General features: G+C 52.6%; 1 protein-coding gene across 4 annotated transcripts in view; it reads left to right on the forward strand.

The window, feature by feature from the left end:
* TMEM63C (transmembrane protein 63C) overlaps positions 1 to 13,797 on the forward strand; it is a 34,260-nt gene that overhangs the window by 5,192 nt on the left and 15,271 nt on the right. The window contains exon 1 of one of the 4 annotated variants that reach the window (XM_054827027.1): positions 61 to 82. The exons of the other annotated variants lie outside the window; for them this stretch is intronic. The gene's annotated coding sequence lies outside the window, so the exon portion shown is untranslated. Of the gene's footprint in view, positions 1 to 60; positions 83 to 13,797 lie in introns of those variants that run through there. 4 annotated transcript variants of the gene reach the window in all.

Here is a 13,797-nt window from a genome sequence, read left to right on the forward strand (position 1 = left end):
CTGTGTTTGTACACTTCTGCTCTTTTCCTAAGGACAAGTTGATTCTCAGTGATGGCTGAGCAGGAGGCTGCACCATGCTTATGTGAGTGGGTTTACAGTGTAACATACAGTTATTTAGATTCTTAATGTCTATATTTCTTGCATTAGAAAATAGTGACACATTTCTTTATTAGATATCACTTCATTATTTATTATAAATTTGGTCCAGCTGTACTTCAGTGAAAAATGAAATCCAATTCAAAATGCAGAAAGCAAGCATTTAAAAAATGGTTTCTAGTTTGGTAGATAAAATTGCTTAAAATGTATGGGTCCACAAAAGAAAAAGAATAAGTTTATGAAAGCATTATTTGTATATGTAATGAATTTAACAATACCGTATTATTATACTATATTGTATTACTACAATACTATATTATAGGAACAGAATTTTATTATAGGAGATGTAAAATATAACCAGTGATATAACCTGATTATTTCTGGCTTTTAAGAATTCAGAACTAGTGGAGATTATCCTCTCACACTTCATCTTCTTTGGGCTTGGAAAGGGAACCAGGCTCTCCTGGATTAACCCGCAGTAATTTTCTGAAATTTGACTAAACTAATCAGTGTACTAAATTAATTGAAACATTTTTTCCCCTCTGCTTTCAAAAAGGTTGCTGCTGTCACAGCCACTTTTGCAGTTCGTCAGACTTTAGCTCCAGGTGCTCAGCCAGTGAGCGGATCTGGCAGCAAGGACATAGTGCATGAATTTCTGCTGACTTACTTTTCACTGATGAGAGTGAGCTGAGGTCTTAGCATGTAGATTGTTATAACTTCCAGTTTTAAATTGGCTGTCTTTTAATTTGAGAAGTTTTTAGTTCGGACAAAATCTGATTACTTTTAAGTCAGGTATATGTTTCCAAAAGTCATAATTCTTTTTATTTGTTCTGGTGCCAATTCCTCTTTATTACTTTTTCCTTTCATATTACACTGCTGCTAATCTTCTCATCAGGCAGTTTCATTGGATTTTTCTGTTGGGAGGTTTTCATCAAGTTTAATTTTCTTTCATCCAAGTTTTTAATTTCTTGTGTTTTCTTCCGTGAAATTTCATCAAATTCTTCCTTGTTCAGAAACAAAAAAACCCAACAAAACAAAACCAACAAAGTGAATACTGCTAATAAAAGCTGCAGTGGCTGGGCCACTTCCTGAGAATGGCACATTTTAAAGACTTTCAGTTTAGTTCAGTCATTGCGGAAAAGTCAGGGGTTGGATGTTTCTGTAAATACAGTCCTCTGATATACTGCACACTGGGCTGGATAAACCTAGCTATAGAATACTCTAGTAATTTGACTTACAGAAACTATGACCATACCCTAAACCTTGTCTTGGGTATGTGTCACAACTACAGCTTTATGTGTGTTCTGGGGTAATCATTAGGTTTCAGGATTCCTTCATCCCGGCAGCTATGTCCAAGGGGCCGGCTGTTTGTTCAGACAGGAGTCAAACTTTGGGGGTTTCTTTCCATCCAAGGAGGTGAATTTCTGGCCCTTGTGAAAGACATGTTGCAGTTTGTTTCAGCAGAGAGGGGATTTCACTCTACGTTAGTTCAGGCTTGGGATTTTTCGTGGCAGTTTGAATGTGCCGGGAAATATCCTGAGGGCAGAATAAGTTTCTGTACATCCATAGTCTTTAAAGTCCCAGCTGGGAGTGGTGCCTGGGGTGTCTCTCTGCCTCCCCACCTTCCCATGGGAGCCCACTGTGCCAGCGCTGTGTCCTCCCTGTCCTGAGTGCCCGAGGCAGGAGAAGGGGTGCACAGGGCAGGCATGCGATGGGACCTGCTGAGCTTCGGGTGGGATCCTGCTGTCAGTGCTATGGGCTGGCTGCCTGCTCCCTGAAGGCGTGAAAGCTCTCCATTCCCCAGAGCCTGCCTTGGTCAAGAGGTGGGAAGTGGGAGGAGTGGTTGTGCCAGCAGGATGGTATCTCACTCCCTCATTGAACAGAGCTAATCCTGGTAGCTGGGTTTTGTGGTCCTGCAGCTCATGTAGTGCAGGGTCTCTCTGTGCCTTGGTGAGCATTAGGAGGAGCCTTCCCAGTGCCCTCCTTTGGCTCCTCACACCTGGCTTTTGGTCCTTTTTTGGTCACCTCCCGCCAGTGTGACATCCGTGTGCCCTGTGATGGAGTTGTGCCACCAGGAGGAAGCATGGAAGGCAGCCAGGCAGGATTTGAGACCAGGGTCTCCTGTCCTGTAGGAAGAGGCAACAGCATGGGATTCAGCATCATGTAAATATTGATCCCCACCACTCTGGAGAAGGGTTTGACTGCTTGTGCCAGAGCTCTGCTCGCCCTTCTGGGGCTGTGGTTAGCATGGGGATGTCGGGATGAGCCGTAGCCTCTGGAGCGACTGCAGCTGCGCAGCTTTTTGTCTCTGGCAGGTGTGGGTGCAGTGCTGGCAGTGGTGAAAATGAGCAGTGTTTCATGGTGGGACATGCCCATGCTTTACTAGAAGTCCTGGCTGCCGCAAGGAGCCAGGCTGGGAGGTGTCGGCTGTGCTGAGGTCTTGTGCACTCTCAGCCTAGGATTTTCTCAAACTGGCTGGAGGCTTTTTGTGCTTCCAGGTGGGGGAGATGCTTCCCAGAGCGGGCATGGCAGCAATGCAGCACAACATGTGCCAAACTGCCCCTTGCATCAACCACGTAGTGAATGAGGAGATGAAGACCCTTGCTTGTTTAGTAAATGCCTTGCTGGTACCGAGTATGGGATCTTGGGGCGCTCACTGCAGTGCCAGCCCAGCCAGGCAAGAAGAACATTCATGGTGGTAGCTTTGGGATGTGCTGGGTGGAGATGCAGGCAGGGAGAACAGCATATCCAAAACCATATGGAAAGCCTGGGCTGGGGCTGGACTAGGACAGCCCAGCCACTGGGAAAACCCCTCTGTATCAATGCTGCATCCCTGAGCATCTCTCCCAAAATGGACACGGAGCCTGTCTGATCCCTGCTAATTGTGGCAGGGCCTCAGGTAGCTGCTGGGCAGTGGAGAGCCTTGCAGTGTCTGTTACTTGGGCACTGCTCCCTGCTTGGGCCCCCACATCTCTTTGGCTGGCTGTATTCCTGGTGTGGGTGCTGCTGTGCCCAAAGCAGCCTGGGAGGAAAAGGGAGAATGGGCTTGGGGGGGCTCCTTTTGCAGCCCCCTGCTGCAACACCTCAGGTTTATTTCCTTTCCTTTTCTCTTCCACATGAGCAGCACCCCTGTGGAGGGCAGAGGGGTGGCAGCGTGGGGACCCCACACTGCCGGCAGGGTGGGCAGAGCGGTGCAGGGACTGCCAGCCTTTCCCTGAGCACCAGCCTGGCTGCGTGGCCCTGCGTGTGGGGAAAGGCAGGCTTGTGCAGAGAAACCAGGGACAATCTCTGCCTCCCTGCTCCTAAAACTCGCCATACAGATCTTTTTTCCTGTATTCTTCCTGACTCCTTTTTTTCCAAGGCTTACTTGCCTGCGGAGCATCTCTGATGCTGGCTGTTGATCTGGCATGTTTGAAATGATGCACACCACCACCCCCCCAAACCTGCCAGGCTGGGCTGACAGCCCTTATGCAGCGTCGTGTCACCTGCCTTTGCAGCAGGAAGAGCTTGCAGGTGACCACCCTGCTGCTAAATCTGTCACCTGTCTCACCATGTCCTCTGGGCGATGCTGTGCCTCCTGGCCCACAGCTTCTCTCCTCCCAGTGCCTTGTCCCTTTCCCAGCCTGGCTGCTGTGCATGCTCAGATGTGACACTTCCTTCTCTGCCTGAAGGGAAAGAAACCATTTTTTGTATTTTCCTCCGTCACATCCCTCACTCCTGATGCCCCTTACACTGGCCAAGGGCAGCTGCTGGCCCGTGGGCACAGCTGGAGCAGGGCAGGAAGGCAGTGTGGTGGGTGCGGGCAGTGCCAGCCCATGGTGCTGGCACAGCAGAGGCTGAGTGCTGCCTGCCCGTGCCCCACTCACCCCTGTACGCTGGGCTGTGGTAGGTGTGTGTTGAGGGGGGATCCTGAACTCCAGTCCTTGCCATGCATCTTGTCTGACCTCCCACTGGCTTGGGATGCACCACAGTGCCCATCCCAACAGCCTGGTGATTTCCCTCTCATCCCTGATGCTCCAGGGCCATTTGACTCTCCAAGTCCTCTCCATGGAAGAAAGTGGGCTGGTGGGTGTGATGGACTGTCTGCTCTGCCCTGTTGTGCTCTGCTCTGCCCTGTGGCAGGTACATGGCTGGGACTCTACTAGGGTGTCCTGGGAAAGGGGAATTCCCTGTGGGGGACGGGAGTGATGGGAGCAAGCTGTCTTGTCAGCACTTGTGCACCCATCATGCTGGGAGGAGGCTGGAACAGTTGGTGCTTTGCAGATCCGCATGTCTGCAGCTCCATGTGCTCCTGGGAGAGCTGCCTCCCTGCCTGGTGGCCGCAGCAGCAGCAGTTTTCCCCTGATCTCCCCCGAAGGCTGCAGAGGTGGCTGGATGTGTGCCCCAGTGACCAGGGGAGACTGACTGCGTGCTCCCTGCACCGTCCCAGCAAAAAGCAGTGCCAGGCTGGCCCTGCGCAGGGGCGGGATTTGGTGGGAAGGCAGGCAGCTTGGCCCGTGGCCTGAGCAAAGGCAGCGCAATCTGGTGTTGAGTCTATGAGAGGGGTTCAGTCTCTCCCCCCGTTCAAGGACCATATCTGCTTGTACACCGGGGGAAGGTGGCAATTTGGTGCGTCCTGCAGTCTCCCCTACAGATGTGGCCCCAGGAGATAGATGTGGCCAAGCCATGCCACTTGGGGAGCACCTTCTCTCCTTGTCCTCCCTTTGCAACCCCTGTGTTCACCATCAAAGGCTTCTCCTTCCCTTTGATGCGCTATTGACTTGAACCAGGATGCTGAGAGCTAATCCCTTCGACACGGCTGGATGCGGCTAGCACAGCTGCTGCCGGGGCCATCCCCGCTTCTGTAACTTGCTGGTGCCAGAGCCTTCACTGAGCTGCAAGCTCCCAGGGTAGCGTGATTGATCCCAGTCGGCTGGTGTTACCCAAATCTGCTCGGAAGCTGGGCAGAGGTGGGAGGAAAGCCTCGTCAGGGCCAGGATTGGCAAGTGGCGTGCTCGTGGGCTCCTGCTGCAGCGCAAAGCTTGCTCTCTGCTCCTGGCACTGAGCTTAGGCGGTAGAAAGTGTTCTAGCTCTGCAAATGCTCTAAAATCATATTTTATGTGTGTATATATATACTGTTATAACACACTGGTCTCAGGAGGAAGCTTTTGTGCTTGCAGAGAGGGGAGCCACGCAGGGCAGGAGTGTTTGCTCCTGCAGCAGAATCAGCTGTGGGAGACATTGTGTCTGCTCCAAGCTGAGGAGTGAAGGGAGGGAAGGCTGGCAGCAGCCAGGCGCCAAGGCCTCCCCCAGAGCAGTGTGGAGGGAGGTGCCCGGGTGGCCTGAGGAGAAGGGGCTCAATGGGACAAGCATGATGCTGCCCACTTTATACTGGCTGGCCCCTGGGAGGCTGTGGGATGAGGGTGCTCAATGGCCCCCAGGTCCCAATCAGGCAGCAGTGGGCTGGACTGGAGCAGAGCTGGGCCCGGCAGCATGGATGCCAGACCCTGCTAGCCGGCCATATGCCCGCATTGCCCCCCATCACACAGCAGGTTTGTGGGCATCAGCTGCGAGGAGGGCTGGCTGGAGCTCAGCACCTGAAAGCAACCACGCAGGGGACTTGAAATGCACCTGCTCTGTCCACCACCTCGGCGGTGAGGCCCCTGCCATCCCCAAGCATGCCGTGTCATCCTGGCTGAGCAGGACACCGGCGTGCAAAGCCATCGGAGTTGCCTGGTTCACACAGTGCAGTATTGGGCTTCCCGGTCTGTGTCTCCCTCATGCACAACCCAAATCCTCTCCTTGCCAGTCTTCTCCTTCCCTCTGCCCTGGGGTGAGATTCCCTCTGCCCACCGGTGACAGCTGTAGCTGTGCTGGCCGCTCCCATGGCTGGCAGTCTCTCTGCAGCAGGTGGCCTTATAAAAGGCAGCAGATAAACCTCCCACTTTCCTCTCCACCTCCCACAGCTCCCCACACCCCAAACAGTGGAAGGGGCTCGGGGAGGAGGGAGCTGCCTTTTTCCCTATCTCCATCCTGCATTCTCCCCCATCTCCAGGGACTACAGTGCTCCTGATGTCTTGTGGCACTGTGAAAGGTGCCTATGACCCGCAGTGACAGCCTCGGGCCGGCTCCCAACCACAGCGTGGCTGCTCCTCATTTCCATATGTTTCCATGAGGGTGTTTTTCCCAGCAGAGATGGCACTTTCCTTCACAGAGACTTTAAAATCCTCCTGTGCTTGAGCATGATTACCTGGGTGAGGAAGAAGCAATCTGCCTGTAAATGCCTGACATCCCAGCGCCGGTCGCAGCCTTGCTGAGAGGTGCCTTCTTTGGCCCTCAGTGCCAAATGGGAGCTGGTGCTGCTGGGCTGGCTGTGCGTAGGCACAGCGTGCCGTGGTCCTGGAGCTGGCAGGCAATAAGCAACCCAGGGGTACCCTTTGTGAGGAAACTCAAGCCCTTCCCTAGGGCTGGCTGCTGCCACGGCCCTCAGTCATGCAGGCAGCAGGCGTCGAGAGTCATCCTCATCTGTGTGTATCATTGTTAATTAATTGTAAGTGTGGGGGTTGCTCTGGGGACTGCGAACAGCATTCAGCATCCCAGCTCAGAGCGGGGACCTGGTGGTACCAGAGGGTCTCTTTACTGTTTTCCTGAAATACTGTTTTCCTTAATGCACACACATGTGCACGTGTGTGTTAACCGAGAGTCCCGGGATGACTCCCTGCCCCTTTCCCATTTGTGAGCAACCTGGGTCTCCATCCCCCGCACTCAGCCCTGGCTTTTTCATAGAGTCATAGAAAAGTTTGGGTTGGAAGGGACCTTTAAAGGTCATCTAGTCCAATCCCCTGCAATGAGCAGGGACATCTTCAACTAGATGAGTTTGCTCCATCCAACCTGACCTTGAATGTTTCCAGGGATGGGGCTTCTACCATTTCTCTGGGCAACCTATTTCAGTGTTTCATCACTCCTATCATAAAAAATTTCTTCCTTGTATCTAGTCTGAATCTACCCGCTTTTAGTTTAAAACCATTGCTCCTTGTCCTATCGTTACAGGCCCTATTAAAAGGTCTGTCCCCGTCTTTTGTATAAGCCCCCTTTCCTGGCTCTCTGCTCCCAGCCATCACCCACCAGCAGCCCAGTGGCTCCCTGCCCCGCACTTGGGCTGGGCCTAGCCTGGATAATCCTTTGTGCTGAAGAGCGTTGATTTAAGCGTTATCAGAGGATAAGGGTGCACAATGCAGAATGAGTGACAGGCCCGTTCCCTGGAGAGCTTGCAGCGCAATTAGCTCATGTTTGCTCAGTGCTTTGCACACACAAAGTGCCGTGCGAGGGGCTAAGCACGCTGTGTGCACAGCAGGATATTGAAATATAAAACAAACAGGTTAGAGTCAGCCTGCAATGGCAGCTTTGTCAAATGTGGCGAAAAGGGCTGGGGGTGGAACGAATAAGCTCTGCTCTGGTCCTTCCTTCCCAATTGCTATGCGCTGGCTCCAGCAGCCGCTGGCTCGCACATGCGTGGAGGAGGCGCTGGAGAAGAGCTGCTCTGTGCACAGCATCTCCCACGCGCCGGCCCAAACAAACCTCCATGGCTGTAGATCATCACCGTAAGCACCATTTGCTCTCAGTTGCCTGAGGTTTGGCTTTGTTCTCATGCCGAGGAGTACTGCAGCGAGTCAGTGCTGCCCTGCTTGGTCTGCAGCATCCCTCGGGGAGAAGGGGCTTGTGCAGGTGGCTGCTGTACGGCAGAGGAGGGCCACAAACATCATCCTGCGGAGAGCTCTGCTGGAGCCTGGGGGGTGGAACGCCTTCTCATCCAAAGACCTCATACATGGAGCTTAGTCTGTCCCAGCACCAAAACGCAGCCATCCCTGGGTCTGCAAAGTGGTGCCAGGGAAGAAGGGGAGGGCAAGGAGCTGGGGGGGATGTGGCAGCCACCACAGGGGGACGTGGCAGGGGAGGGTTTTGTTCTCAAATGCTCTGTTGGTTTAAGGTGAGTCTCAGGCTTTTTTTCCTTGGGGCAGCGTGACCCTGCACAGGGTTTCCCAAAGGTGGTGGCAACCTGCCACCCGTGAGAGCAGAAAAACTTGCTTGGTTCACTAAACAGGGTTGCGGTCTCTTCCTCCTGGTGGGTCACGTAGTTTAGATGGTCACTGCTGGCTAGGCAGTTTGGGAGCTGTGGGTGAGGACAGCGGGCAGGACATGTATTTCCTGTCCCTCATCCTGCTGCCCACTTGATCCCTCACTGTGGGTCCCTGCGCCTCTGCACCATCCCTTTCTGCAGGAAGCTCCCAGGGACCAGGGGGACTCACACAAAGTGTCTGGAGAAGGGAGCAGTGGTGCCAGAGAGGGGCTCACTGTGGGGTTTGCATCTGACGGGCCTGGGTGGGCGCACAGGCCAGCTGCTCCCCCCCACCATCCTGCCCTGGCTGGCAGTGAGCCTGGTGGGCGTTTGTGCCCCTCAAGGGGAAAGCACTGCAGAGCTTATGGGCAAGGAAGGTGATGTTTATTTACACCATCTTTAAGCAGGTTTATTTTACTTAGCCATGCTCTCAAGCTCGTTTTCTCATTGATCCCACTCGCTCCCACAGTCATAGCCCCCCATCCTCACGAGCACCCTGGCATGTGTCCCCAGAGTCACTTGTGGGTGATAAGGGGACAAGGGACACTGGCTGCTGAGTCGTCCTGACTTCTCTGGGTAATCACGTCTTCATTGGCAATGACAAAGTTAGTCTTTGAGCAGATGTTTTATACCCGTTAGGAGTCATCAGTTACTGCAGAGTGGTCCTTTGTCTCCAAACTTTACTGACCCCAGCCTCCGTAGCCCACCAGCCGGGTTGCCACTCATGGTGTGGTTCTTCTTGTTTGGAAGATGCGCCTGGTTTCCAGCAGGCTAACGGACGGGCTGGTGTATGTCCCATGTGAGGCAGCTGCCGTCCTGCTGGTGATGGGATGGGAGTCTTCTGCTGGTGGGTTGTCTGTGCTGTGGTCTTAGCAGTGTTCACACCAGTGTCAGTGTTTGTGCTACCAGTCTCTCTGCATCTAGCACCTTGGCTCCGTGGCACGGTCTGGCTCAACTCTCCGTGGGTCTGTGGGTCACAGCCCTGGGGAGGTAGGCACGGTCACAGTGGGATTCACACCTGCCCTGAAGATGCTGAAGGTGGTGCAAAGAGCCCTGCCCAGGGATGCTGCTGCCCCATGCCCACTCGCCGCACAGGCCACCAGCAACCTGACCCTCTCTTTGCTGTTTGGACCTGGAGGCCATGGCTCCAAGAGGAAAGGGTGAAGGAAGAGCCAGGGAGGAATGTCTTGGACTCACGTGGGGTTTTGGAGGGCCATGCCTGTGGTCCCATCCCCTCTGTGCTCATCCCCCTCAGGGATGGACGTGGCCCATGGTGTGCCTGTTCTCCCATGCACTGAGCTACAGGGACAGAGAGGTTATCATGCCCTTTGGTGCCAAAACTGCCTCTGCCAGGGTGTGCGCTGAGCTCAGCGCAGGGTGTTGATGAGCCTTTTCCCAGCTTGAGGTCGTTAGTCATGCTGAGTCAGTGGCAGTTGCTCGGGTTTCCTGGCCTCCCAGTCACTGCAGTCCTGCAAGGTCAGTCGGTCACTGCAGTCCTGCAAGGTGGGACACCAGAGGTTCGCCTCCCTGCCTGGTCCTGGGCACACCAGGGCACGAACCTGATCTTCCCACTATGGCGGTCCTCGTTTTCCCCTCGATGCAGAGACCGTCAGGTAGTGGGGATGCTTGCTTTCTAGGAGACAAGGTCTGGCTCCTCAGCCTGGCTTTTCTGCTGGCTTTGCGTGGCCATGGGCAGCTCCATCAGCAGTCCTGCACCCTGGCTGCCCATCCGCTAGCAGAAATGAGCAATCCCCTCCCTGCCAGAGCAGGCATGCTGAGGAGCCCAGCTTAGTCATCTGAGTGCTCCCAAGACTTTGTTTTGGTGTTTTGCTACTCCAGCTGTCTGTGAATCCCCTAGCAAATGAGTTTGCTGGCAGGGTGCTTCAAGGGAAAGACAAATTTTGAAAAATTGCATTCACATAAAAGAAATGCCTTATTTTTAATTGGAAATCTCATTCTCTGGATTAGTGCCCACCCAACCGGAGAGGAGAAGCATATGCTGATGTATCAACAAAACAAACAGGGCACTGAATATTCAAGGCAAACCTTACACACTGGAAATGCTTCGTAGAAATTATCCAGCAAATCGCTTTCAACAGCAAAGCTCATACATTCACTGTCCATTCACAGCCACTGCAAAGAGCAGAAAGAAGGATTGCCTTTCTCTAGTACTCTGCACATTTTCTGACCCCATTTTACCATCTTTCCTCTAAGTAAGAGCTAGATTGGGTAGACCATTAGTTGTGATTTCTGCCTCTATGTTATTGCTTCATTTTCACAGCTGCAACCCTGTCCAGTTCTGTGTTTCTTGACTTGCCCATCACTGTCACTCCTCCAGGACAGTGGCTGCACTGAGGGATGCCTGTCTGTGCTTGGCATCTGGAGGCACTGCCTCACACACAGCTAATGGGAAGCTCTCCCAACACCTCCTGGAGGCGAAGGCACCCACCCATCTCTGTTATTCACAACAATAATTCATCCTCTGGCCGTTAAAGATTGGGAAGTGCACAATGACAGTGGTATAGCTGGGAGTAAGAACTGGTCTGTTGATGCTGTAGGATTTGTTTGGACCTTTACGATACGATTGCAGAGCACTGTCACTGGAGTATTGCAAAATGCTGAATTATCTCATACGTCTGGTGTGAAAATTTGGCTTAGGTGTTTTAACAGTGACTTTAATTCTGACCTGCAGTGCCCGTGTGATCTCTCACTCTGTATACCACTACTCTCTAAGGAAGGCATCTCCTCGAGAGAGGTTGAACATGTCCTACAGGTCTGAGTTCAAGCTGTTCCTGGAGTGTGTGAGCAGAAATCATCTCTTCCCATTTCTGCTGGATGCGCTGTTCCTAGAACATTTACATGATTTACTTTTGGCTGGTTGTTCCCAATGGTTATTTTAATGGTAACGCTGCAGCTATATAATTTGCATAAGCTTTTCTAAGAGCAGCACCATAAGAGGTGAGATTAGCTGGAACGAACAGTCTAGAAAAGTACCAGTTTGGATATTTGGAGGTGGGTTTCCATGCGTATCTGGGAGTGAAGGGACCAGGGAAAAGGCAGGAGAATGAGCTTGAAATCAGCGTCAGAGGAGCTGTGATTCACTGCAAGTGCTGTGTTACAGGCCTGAGCACGACATGATGGCTCTTCCGGGCAGTGGAGCTGGATGTGCCTAAGAGAGAGGAGACAGAGCTGGGATGGTGGCTTTAGGACTCTTCTACTCCTGAAATTTCTCTGTGTAATGCTAGGTGGAGAGACAAGAACCAGCTGTGCTGGGTGGATGAAGGCTTGCATTTGGGAGACTTGTGGACAGGAGAGCTTGGCACGGGAGATGCTAGCACCATGTCCAGGAGGAACCTGTTGCTTTTGGCCACCAGGAGCAAAATATCTGCTAGTGGGGGAAGGGAGCAGCAACAAGGACATGATAGGGAAGGACAACCCATACTGATCCCCATGACAATCCCCCTTACCCTGCCATCGTGTAGCAGGATGTTCCTCCTACAAGCATGAAGATGGTGCCTAGTAACAAACTGCAGGATCTTACTGCTGGGTAGTGGAGTGGTGGTGGTGGAGAAGGGACTCAGAGCTTGCTAAAAGTCTCCTTGTTTATTTACTGAAGGTCCAACAGCTTCCTCGGTCAGAGACACACTCTCCTTGTTAACAAAAAGGCAATGAAATATTTAGCAGCTGAAAATGCCAGATGGCGATGGCTCTGCTGCTTACTGGAGGAGGGGAGGGAGGGAAATGTGCACATGGGGTGAACAGATTGAGAGCATCTCTGTAGGAAAGGGCTGACCCTGGCCGGAGGCTCCGGTGGCCCCGGTGGTTTCCCAGCCACCTGACAGTGAGTGGGAGGCAGGCTGACAGGGCAAATGGCTGCTGCTTGTCACAGTGGCTCACTCATTTCCGATGGGTCTCTCTTTGTTGGAGTTCCCTCTTCAGGGGTTGTTATCCCAATGGGGCCATGCTGGGCCTTGAGGTTCGGGAATCCCAGCCCCGGCTGGGAGGTAGACCATGACTGAGGGCACTACAGGGAGGCTTTGCCAGCCCATCCCTCACTTCACACCTGTTTGCAGGGGTGGTGCTTCAGCCCCAAGACTACTGGGATGCCCTTTGGAGCTGTATCAACGTATCTCAGGTGACCTGGCAGTTCTTTTGGGAGCCACACTAATGGTCAACCATCCCAGCTTGGCCTATGATGTCTTCCGACACTATGGACTGGCCAGATCAACACATATATGGCTTGGGACCTCCGATGAAAACCAAAGATGCTGTAGGCAGCATGGGCAGATCTGTAGCAGACACTGAAGCCCATGCCCCAGGTGACACTGCACCGTGTGCACAGTAAGAAGGACTGCCATGGGTCTGCGTGTCCTGGGGATCCTGATGCCTGTAGTTCAGTGGCTTCTGACATTCCTTTGAAGCATCTATGCAGGTAGCCAGGTGCCAGCCTAACCCTGAAGTGGAGTGAGCCTCAGGGTCTGCTGGGCTCATAGCCTTGGTCCAAGCTTCCCAGCCACTCTTTGGCTTCCATGGAGATTTTTCTTTAGGCTTCAGAAATGAAGAAAATACTAAGTCACCATCTCTCTGTGTTTAATTTGGAAACTGCAGGCACCAAGAGTAATTCTTAAGTTCTTCAACCCTCTAGAGAGTTTGGGTTGACAATCCCTTGAGAATCCCTGGTGTCCACCTGATTGCATTTGTCAGGCTGTCAGAGCCCTTTTTTTTTTTTGTCCCCTGTTAACTCTGTGTTTGAAAACCTCCCTCTTCCTCAGTCTTTCCTTTCCCTGGACAAGGAGGTCAAAGACAGTCAGTGTCTCAGCCATGTAACCTGTGTCAGCTCCTGCCCCAGCACCCCTGTCCTACCCTCTCTGCTCAGCCAGGGGCTGGGGGTATCTGGGCTCCTCAGGAGCTTTAGGACAGGACTATCTCCTCGAGCAGGAAGCTGCATGGTCTAAGAGAGAGAGGCTGAGGCTACAGCAGTGCACGTTAAACCACATGCTGCTGCAGTCTCCCATCTGTCACACTGACACAGCAGAAGTAAATGTTTCCCAACAGAAACAAATCCATGTAGAGCTCAGGAAGATCCCCTTTCTAAGCCGAGGCATTTTGTGTGTGCTCCCTCTGTGCTCCCCAAGGACCTCTCAGTCAGGTTTCCTTTAGTGTTGACGCAAAGTTGATCCTGTTTGGTCTTGATGGAGAAAAACCCACCATAAACACTTTGCATCTCCAGGTCCCTGGAGGTGCTGACTGTCTTTGCATCCTCTTCCATTGCTTAATCAGACCGTGGCTCCTGCTTCTCTTCCTCTGTCCTGTCCATGGGGGCTGTGAGCACCCTGCAGCAGGGATTGGCTGTGGCTGGGTGACTGCAGGAGCTGCAGCACGGTCCCAGTTGTGGCTGGAATATAGATAAAAAGGAGGGAGAGAAATGAATGCCCAGTGGCTTGGATACAAAGCTCACAAGACTGCATGTTAATGGGCATGATGTGATTTCTCATGACCTTTGCACAAGCCACAATACACTGTGCTCAGCATGTCTATGGGGTGAGGCACTCATGTAACTCCTTATAAAGTTCAGGCAGGCCAGAAGATGTCCTTGTCTGGAGCAC

Source organism: Grus americana, chromosome 5, assembly GCF_028858705.1.
Source record: "Grus americana isolate bGruAme1 chromosome 5, bGruAme1.mat, whole genome shotgun sequence".
NCBI classification, from domain to species: domain Eukaryota; kingdom Metazoa; phylum Chordata; class Aves; order Gruiformes; family Gruidae; genus Grus; species Grus americana.